The sequence below is a fragment of the Podarcis melisellensis genome (genome assembly GCF_964234715.1).
Source record: "Podarcis melisellensis genome assembly, chromosome: 2".
Classification (NCBI taxonomy): domain Eukaryota; kingdom Metazoa; phylum Chordata; class Lepidosauria; order Squamata; family Lacertidae; genus Podarcis; species Podarcis melisellensis.
In genome coordinates, this window is record NC_138529.1 from 6,255,119 (window position 1) to 6,265,254 (window position 10,136).

Sequence of the window (10,136 nt, forward strand, 5' to 3'; positions counted from 1 at the left end):
TTGAACGTACTACTGTCTACGGTTCTCAAGGACTGATTCTGTCAAATTCCTCATGAAAAACGATTATGTCCATGTGGAGACAGCAGTTATCGAATCCATAGCGCATGTACCACCAGCTTGCTCTCTTTATAAAGATATGCGTAACAAGGTTATTACCCCTCTTCTATCATCCATACCAGGCCTCTCATTCACTGCTACAGGGTCCTTCCTTCTTGCAGACCAAGATTACCAGGTGACAGCAAACACGGCAAAAAATTTAGCTGGGGCAATTAGAATTAGATCTACCATCTGACTAACCTGTTTTTTACCTAGTAAAGAAAGCCCACTCGTTCATATGTTTTATTTGTGTTCAAGAACAGTTATTAACTCTTTTATTTGTATAGTTGCAAATTCTCAGAACGTTTTTAGTATAGCCAACCATCTAGCTATATCTATATTTTATTGTACTTGATTCCTTTGGTATGGTTTGTGGCTGATGCAAAGAAAGATTTCATCTATCTGTCTTCTTCTTTCATAGTTCCACAACTGATCAACACTTTGTGTTTGTTTTTTTAAATAACTACTACATCTCAGATTTTGATTAAAATTGCTGTACTGGATTATCTCAAATAATAAAATCACTGGTGTGAATAAAAGAAAAATGTATGTCTTTGTAGTTCTAAATGTGTTCCTGACTGACTGGGGCTGATCCTTCAAGATCTAACAGCATGATGATTACTGGCACTTTTCTTGGTTTCTGGAGAGTTCTCACATGGTACACGAAGGATGGAAGAATAAAGGCAAGCATTTCTCACACGTTGCAACTAAAATGATTACTTTATTGGTATCATCATTCAATGTTATTGTCAATTTATCTGCACAAAGATTTTCAGGCTGAAAGAAATCTTGTCGTCATCCAAATCCTATTAGCGCCACCAATAATTACCACAAGGTCCTAAGAGATGGCATAGAAGACGGTCTTGATTCACAGAGTCTTGGAGAGCATCAAGCTCTGCAGGTATAGGATCTGGAATGAGAGTTGAAGACAGGATTGTTAGTTCCTTTCAGGGACACAGACTCCATGGATGTCCTGTGCCCTTGGCAGCTCTGCACTGTCACAGCAAGCCTGCCTACTTAGTTTATTTACAGGAAAGTCTTGCACATCAAAGAAGGTATTTCTAGAAGGTCTAAATGATTGTGCCCTAGAACAGTTGGTCATGGATGTGACCAGAAGGGTGGCAATTCTGGGCATTCAGGACCTGGCGGAAGATGTGTTGTCAAGCCAGGAGGGAGCAGTGCCCACAGTGCTATTAAACTAAACATACATCTAAATGGGCAATTGCCAAAAAAATCCAACACAGTCAAATTTGATTTCAAAAGATGAAACAACCAAATATCACAGGATGGGCAAAGGTGGAAAAGCAAAGTTAAGAGGGTCAAATCAGGGATGGTCACCTACTTGGGTGGTTCTAGTAGAGGATTAGATAAATTCATGGAGGACAAATCTATCATCTGCTACGAGTTGAATGCAACTGCAGGTGGGCAGATTACTGCTGCGCTCATAGGATATTACAGGCTTCCCAGGGGCATCTGGCTGGCAATTGAGGGAAAAGGATGCTGGAGTGGATGAGATGCTGGCCTGATCCAGCCCGTTCATCTTATGTTCGTAGGGAAGGGTAGGAAACGGAGGCAAACAGTTTTGCTGATCAACAGTGGTTCCCATTTTGAATGCCAAGATACTCACCAGTCCCTTGTTCACCTTCATATGGTCCTAGAGGGAGAAATTAGGAAAGTGTGAGACCTCCTTCCAGACACTGGCAGCCTAGGTTGGCTGAAGTTATTCTACTCTCTGTTTACTTAAACCTCATGAAAATTCATCAGCATTTGGGGGCCATTTCCCTCTAATAAACACATTTTCCTAATCCTTCCATGAGTAAAAAGGATAAATGAATGTCAACTACTTACGTGCGGACACCATGGCAAAAGCAACCCAAACAACCAAAAGGAGGACCCAGAATTTCATGATGATCACCGAAGAGGAGAGGAAGATTCTCAAGATTCTTGGAGGGACGTCACAAACTGACGGTTCACCTGGATCCAACTTCTCTTTCTTATAAAGGCACAACCTTCCAATCAAATGTGTTGGCTGAGCTGATGCAGTTTTGGAGCCTTGAACGGATTAGCTAGTAAGCAACCTTTGTCTGTGACCCCCCCCCCCCCGTAAAAATAAACAAGACAGCATGTGATGGTGTGTGCAATGTGCCATGGGCTATGTGCCCTTTCTTAGGATTAAGTCTTGGTTTTTAACTGCCACTGGATTCAATCCCTGCGTCGCTTCCAAGGAGGGACCCTTAGATAAACTAGGGCCAACAGCAACCCAAGTGTTTGTGAAAGCGCTCAAACTCCTTCACAGACTGCCAGCTGGGGATTTGGCCTTCCACCTGACATAGCAGAATTTGAGGATCGAAGTGGAGAAGGCCTTTCCTTTTCCCCTTCCTACCACCGCATGCATTTCAAAGTTGGTTTTACGCATGTTCTGTAATTTCTTCTCCCATTCTTCTTTCCACAGTCAACTTGTGCCTTATTCCCTTCCTCAAAACCTGCCACATTCTTTCATCTCATTTCTGTTTCTTTTACACTCCCTTTCTTCTCCTAGATGATGATGATGATGATGATAATAATAATAATAATAATAATAATAATAATAATAATAATAATTTATTATTTGTACCCCGCCCATCTGGCTGGGTTTCCCCAGCCACTCTGGGCGGCTTCCATAGAAACCAAAAAACACTAAAATATCATACATTAAAAACTTCCCTGAACAGGGCTGCCTTAAGATGTCTTCTGAATGTCAGGTAGTTGTTTATCGTTTTGACATCTTATGGGAGGGCGTTCCACAGGGCGGGCGCCACTACCGAAAAGGCCCTCTGCCTGGTTCCCTGTAGCTTTGCTTCTCGCAATGAGGGAACCGCCAGAAGGCCCTCGGCACTGGACCTCAGCGTCCGGGCAGAACGATGGGGGTGGAGACGCTCCTTCAGGTATACTGGGCCGAGGCCGTTTAGGGCTTTAAAGGTCAACACCAACACTTTGAATTGTGCTCGGAAACGTACTGGGAGCCAATGTAGGTCTTTCAAGACCGGTGTTATGTGGTCTCGGCGGCCGCCCCCAGTCACCAGTCTAGCTGCCGCATTCTGGATTAGCTGTAGTTTCCGAGTCACCTTCAAAGGTAGCCCCACGTAGAGCGCATTGCAGTAGTCCAAGCGGGAGATAACTAGAGCCTGCACCACTTTGGCGAGACAGTCCGTGGGCAGGTAGGGTCTATGCCTGCGTACCAGGTGGAGTTGGTAGACAGCTGCCCTGGATACAGAATTGACCTGCGCCTCCATGGACAGCTGTGAGTCCAAAATGACTCCCAGGCTACGCACCTGGTCCTTCAGGGGCACAGTTACCCTATTCAGGACCAGGAAGTCCTCCACACCAGCCCGCCCCCTGTCCCCCAAAAATAGTACTTCTGTCTTCTCAGGATTCAGCTTCAATCCATTAGCCGCCATCCATCCTCCAACCGCCTCCAGGCACTCACACAGGACCTTCACCGCCTTCACTGGTTCTGATTTGAAAGAGAGGTAGAGCTGGGTATCATCTGCATATTGATGGACACCCAGTCCAAACCCCCTGATGATCTCTCCCAGCGGCTTCATATAGATGTTAAAAGGCATGGGGGAGAGGACGGAACCCTGAGGTACCCCACAAGTGAGGGCCCAAGGGTCTGAACACTCATCCCCCACCACCACTTTCTGAACATGGCCCAGGAGGAAGGAGCGAAACCACTGTATAACAGTGCCCCCAGCTCCCAACCCCTCTAGATGGTCCAGAAGGATGTTATGGTCGATTGTATCAAAGGCCGCTGAGAGATCCAACAGAACTAGGAAACAACTCTCACCTTTGTCCCTAGCTCGCCGGAGATCATCAACCAGTGCGACCAAGGCAGTTTCAGTCCCATGATGAGGCCTGAACCCCGATTGGAAGGGATCCAAATGGTCCGCATCCTCCAGGCGTGCCTGGAGTTGTTCAGCAACCACACGCTTTTTATTAGCCAGGATGGGCAAGGATCAAGGAGACAGGTGGTTGGTTTCACGCGTCCAAGCAGCCTGTCCACATCCTCGGGGGTAACGGATTGAAATTGATTCCATGCAACTTGACCAGACAGGGCTCTAGCACTCTCCCGCCCCAGCCCTGCTCCCATGGTGGTGTCTAGCTCCTTCGAATATGAGTGATTTTATCTGCAAAAAACTTTGCAAAATCGTTGCAGGAGATCTTGGGGTCTTTACAAGGCCCCGGTGGTAAAGGTGGTTCCGTTAAATTGTGGACCACCTGAAAGAGTCTCCTGCTACTATTTTCTGCAGATGCAATAGAGGCGGTGAAGATAGTCTTCTTCGCCGTCGCTATCGCCAATTGGTAGGCTCGACGTTGAGCTCTAACCTGTGTCCGGTCAGATTCGGAGTGAGTTTTGTGCCACTGACGCTCTAGCCGTCTCAGCAATTTTTTCATCGCCCTCAGCTCCGAAGAAAACCATGGGGCTGTCCGGGCTCCATGCAATCGGAGAGGGCGCTTCAGAGCCAGACAGTCAATAGCCCTGGTTAACTCCGCATTCCAGCGGGCCACCAGGGAATCAGCTGAAAGGCCATCAACATGGGATAAAGCATCCCCTACCACTCTCTGGAAACCATTTGGATCCATTAAGTGGCGGGGGCGGACCATCCGAATTGGTCCCACCTCCCTGCAGAGGGGAAGGGTCGCAGAGAAGTCCAGTTGCACCAGGAAGTGATCTGACCATGGCACTTCTTTGGTTTCACTTTTACTTAGTGTCAGATCACCCACGTCACTAGAGGTGAATACCAGGTCTAAGGCATGTCCATGACTATGAGTTGGGCCCATCTTATTCAGGGACAGCCCCATGGAGGCCATGCTTTCCACGAAGTCCCGAGCAGCCCCTTGTAAGGTCGTGTCGGCGTGGATATTAAAATCCCCTAGGACAACCAAACTAGGTGTCTCCAGGAGAACATCCGCCACGACCTGAAGCAGCTCGGACAGGGAATCCTTGGTGCAGCGGGGAGGTCGGTACACCAAAAGGAATCCTGTACTGCCCCTATTGCCCAACTTCCAGAACATGCACTCAGAAAACTGGGTCTTCCCAGTAGGACGCCTGATGCAAACTAATGACTTCGTAAAAATCACTGCAACCCCCCCTCCCTGCCCACATGACCTGGGTTGCTGTGCGTAAGAGAAACCCGGTGGGCAAGCGGCAGCAAGGACAGGCCCATCTGCTTCCTCCAACCAGGTCTCTGTCACACATGCCAGGTCAAATCCTCCATCCACAATCAGGTCGTGGATGGCAGTGGTTTTATTCATCATTGACCTGGCATTACACAGCAACACCTTCAGGTCATGTGGGTTTCCCCTGTTGATTCCAGTATCCATCCGGTCAAGGCCAGACCCGGAGGCAGGGATAGTCTTCAAACAACGACTAAACCTCCCTCCTTGGTAATGACATGGTCTGGTCTTAGCGTAACTCCGCCTCCTGCCCATGATCACCGAGATCGGATGTCCCAGTGCTTCCGCCCCTGTGGAACTTGTCCCAGCCATCGTGTTGGCTGGGGCCCCACTCCCAGGCAGCCCAGATCCCGCCCCTTAAAAACAAAATACAAACTATACAGAACCAATAAAACAACAGAAATCAAAAACAGAACAATTATACTAAAATTAATCCCCAACCAAATATCCATCCCACCCACCCCCAACAAAGGAAAAAAGGAAAAAGAGAAATACAAATTTAAATTGCCACCGACTGCTTGAGGACATTTTAAAACACATTAACCACTTGGAACAGGAAAGCAATTGCAGACACTTCCCAGCTTCCCCAAAAGTTTGTTCCAAATAAGGGCCTTGGCCACGCCCCCTGGGCCAGTTGGAAAAGGCCCTGGAAGGGAGCAGGCCCTGCAGTCCTCACCCAGCCGATGGTCCGAGGCCTCACTGCAGCAGGAGTCCCTTTATAGCTGGGGAAGAGGGCCTGGGCCACGCCCCCTGGGCCAGTTGGAAAAGGCCCTGGAAATATTATCTCGCTTTCAGATTCCCTTCTGGCCTTTAGCTCTCAGACCTTCTTTTTCCTTCTTCTTCTGAACCCCTGTCTTCTTCTGAACCTCGACATGAAAGGAGTTGCTGGTGGTGGCATTGGCCCTGTCCAAAGGCTATGGCATGGGTGGGGGCTGGGGCACGCAAGTGAGGAAGCCCTGGGCAGCCTGTGACATTGTGACCCACCTGAAAGTGACCCAAAGCCAACAGCTTGGTCCTGGCCCAGCTAACACTTTGAGGAGCACTGGTCTAGACTCCAGGTCACTGGTTCTCAAAGGGTGTAGCACATCACACTGGTGTGGCAGGAGAGGAGGGCAAGTGTGGCGAGAGGAGTCAAGGACGACAATCAAAGAAACATTTCAGTGCAGTATAGTATGGATAATTCTTTTTATATGTACGAATATAGACTTATTCAAAAATAATTATGAACCAATGTGGAGGGAAATAAAGAGAGATTTAGAAAAATGGGGACGCCTAAAACTGTCATTCTGGGGAAGGATCAATTTAATTAAGATGAATGTTCTATCAAGAATGATGTTCTTATTCCAGACCATCCCTATAATAAAAGGAAGCCGAATTTTCAAAGAATGGCAGAGGACAGTCTCAAGATTTATATGGCAGGGCAGAAAACCCAGAATTCAGTTCAAATTACTGACAGATGTTAAGGAAAGGGGGGGCTTTGCCCTGCCAGATCTGAGGCTGTACTACGAGGCATCATGCCTATGTTGGATAAAAGATTGGGTAAAATTGGTAAATACGGAGCTTCTCGATTTGGAGGGCTTTGATAACAACTTCGGCTGGCATGCCTATCTGTGGAAGAACAAATCGAAAGTACATAAGGGGTTCCAAAACCACATCTTTAGAGGGCCGTTAATTGAAGTGTGGGAAAGATATAAAAATTTGTTAGAGCCGAAAACACCGCATTGGCTATCACCTCTTGAAGTAACGAGCATAAAAACCATCAATATGAGAAGTAATTGGGCAACATATAACCAGCTACTAATTAAGGTAGATGGGAAATGGAGAATTAAACCGTACGAGCAAACAAAAGAATATGTATACGATTGGCTCCACCACCATCAAGTGAACCAGATGTTTAGTAAAGACCTTAAAGAAAGAGGATATGCAGACAAAGACTCTAAATTTCAGATCGAGATAATAAATAATAAAGTGAAAATTATATCCAAGATGTATAGGATGTTGCTGGACTGGAACTTAAGTGATGAGGAAGTCAAGTCAGTAATGATTCGCTGGGCAAAGGATATAGGTCATAGTATACAATTTGAGGACTAGGAGAAACTATGGAAAGATGGGTTGAACTTTACAGCGTGTACTGGGATAAAGGAAAATGTCATGAAGATGTTTTATAGGTGGTATCTTACACCCATGAAATTATCGAAAATGTATAAGGTAGATAACAAGTGCTGGAGATGTAGAGATACAGAGGGATCCTTCTACCATATGTGGTGGGAGTGTGGAAGGGTGAAACAGTATTGGGAGAAAGTCTATATTGAGCTAAAGAAGATCCTAAAGTACACATTTATAAAGAAACCGGAAATCTTTCTATTAGGGATATTAGGACAAGAGATAAAAAAGGAAGATCGCAGATTGGTATACTATGCGGTTACGGCAGCAAGGGTCGTCTTAGCCCAGAAGTGGAAACAGCAGGAAACCCCAACAGTGGAGGAGTGGAGATTTAAGTTAACGGATTACGCAGAGCTGGATAAATTAACAGGGAAAATTAGATACATAAGAGACCAAGTGTTTACCAAGGATTGGGGAAAGTATGTAGACTATCTGGAACATATTAGTGAAGGACAAATAACGCTAAAGGGATTTAAAGACGTACTGTGAAAAACCATGAGTTATTGTGTAAAGTAAATAGTAAACAAAATTAAGCATAATGACAATATAAGCGATGAAACGCGTAACCTTATTCATTGCTTCGAATGATTCGCGGCCAAGCTGAAGGAAGTCCCGAAAGAGATGACTATGTTATACAAGCGTTATGAAAGTAATAGCTTTGTGTATTTCTTATTCTTCTTTTTGTGTGTATTTCACCTTTTTCTTTTGTGTATTTTTATGTGTGTTAGTTTTTGTCTTCTTTTTATGGAAATAAGTAATAAAAAGAATGGGGGGAAAAATTCTTTTTATATGTACGGTCATACCTCGGGTTGAAGTAGTCTCGGGATGAATATTTCCAAGTTGCGCTCTTTGGCGACCTCGAAGTAACGGAGCGCGTTACTTCCAGGTTTTGCCGCTCACACATGCGCAGATGCTCAAAATGACATCATGCGCATGCGCAGAAGCGGTGAATTGCAACCTGTGCACACGCAGATGCACGGATGCAGGTTGCGTTTGCTTCAGGATGAGAACAGGGCTCCAGAACGGATCCCCTTCGCATCCAGAGGTACCACTGTATTTACAGACTATTGATAGATTCCCGGCCCCCAAATCAAGAACTGCTAAGAGTTGTTTCTTTTGGTTTTCCAATACATTTCTATTCATTTAAAAAAATGGCGTGGCACATGAAGTTTTTTATTGAGAGTGTGGCCCAGAGAAAAATGTTTGAGGATCACTGCTCTAGGTACACATGATGCAATACAGGACATGCTCTAGCATCCTTCTTATGAAGCATTCTGTTCAGGAACTTATCTGGGTTGCTGCAGGCAGCTAAGGCTAAAGGGCCAAGGAGTTGTAAAGGCCCATCTAAAGAAAGAAGAAAGAAGAAAGTGCTCACAAGATTTCTAGAGAAATGGAGGAATGGTTCCTGCCGAAACTTTCCTGGTAGGGAATTCCACAGGGTAAAGCTCAGTCCATAGCGAAGGCCAGCCAAAATTCACGGCTTCGTAAACCACCAGAAGTGTGCCATTGGAAAATCTCAGCGATCATAATGAAGCACATCGTCCCTAAGTTGTTTTGGTCCCAAGATGTTTAGGCCTTTACAGATTATCACAAGGCTTCTACATTATTGGGTTCCTGAAGCTTAGACTGTTATGGGGGCCCCATCACAACCAGCAAAGAGGTCTGGGTAATCACTGTTATCCTCTTCAATGGGGTTGTTCCAAAACAGATCACATTTTAAAAAAACAAAACACACTACTACATCTCAGAGTTTGATTATAATTGTTTTCTGGATTATCTCACATGTTAAATCACTGGTGTGAATAAAAAAAAATGTATGTATTTTTAATAATATTTTTTATTAATTTTCTATTACAATCCAATAATAGCCTCATTATAAAAAATACCAATTTATAATACAATCATTCAAATTCTGAATTATATAATTTAGGTGGCCCCTGTGTGCTAGAATTGATGGTTTGATGATTTTCTTTGTTTCTGTGTTCCAAAATCTTATTAATTTCATTTAAAATATATATATATATATTTATTGAAGTTTTACATAGAACGAACAAAGGAACAGAAAAACAAGAAGTAAAGAGCAAAAAGCAAGAAAAGAAAAAAGAAAAAAGAAATCATACAATCCATAACTTAGTTCCACTCACATGTTTCTCAGACTTCCTCACACCTCCCTTTTTTGTATTCCCAATCCCATATTCTATTCAGCAAATTCTTCCCTTCATTCATTTATATTAACTTTATACTTCAACATAGTCTAGTTTTTGTAGTTTCTTCCATTGTCAATCACTTAAATATATTCCTGATAGCCTTGTTGCCAAATACCACTTAGGTTCATTTCAACATCATTTTAGCATTCATTAATTTTACAATATTTCTGCAAATAGTCTTTAAATTTTTTCCAGTCTTCTTCCACCAACTCTTCTCCCAGGTCTCGGATTCTGCCAGTCATTTCAGCCAGTTCCATAAAGTCCATTACCTTCATCTGCCACTCTTCCAGGGTGGGAAGATCTTGTGTCTTCCAATACTTTGCGATGAGTATTCTTGCTGCTGTTGTTGCATACATAAAAAAGGTTCTATCCTTCTTTGGCACCAATTGGCCGACTAAGCCCAGGAGAAAGGCCTCTGGTTTCTTCAAGAAGGTATATTTAAATACCCTTTTC

At 44.4% G+C, this 10,136-nt stretch overlaps 1 long non-coding RNA gene across 1 annotated transcript; it reads right to left on the minus strand.

Moving 5' to 3' along the window:
- Positions 1 to 809: 809 nt before the first annotated feature.
- Positions 810 to 2,131, minus strand: LOC309364267. Its single transcript, XR_014165794.1, has 3 exons — positions 1,945 to 2,131; positions 1,724 to 1,750; positions 810 to 1,006 (listed from the first exon to the last, which is right to left on the minus strand). It is a non-coding gene; the product is annotated as an uncharacterized lncRNA (long non-coding RNA).
- Between the last annotated feature and the right edge of the window lie 8,005 nt (positions 2,132 to 10,136).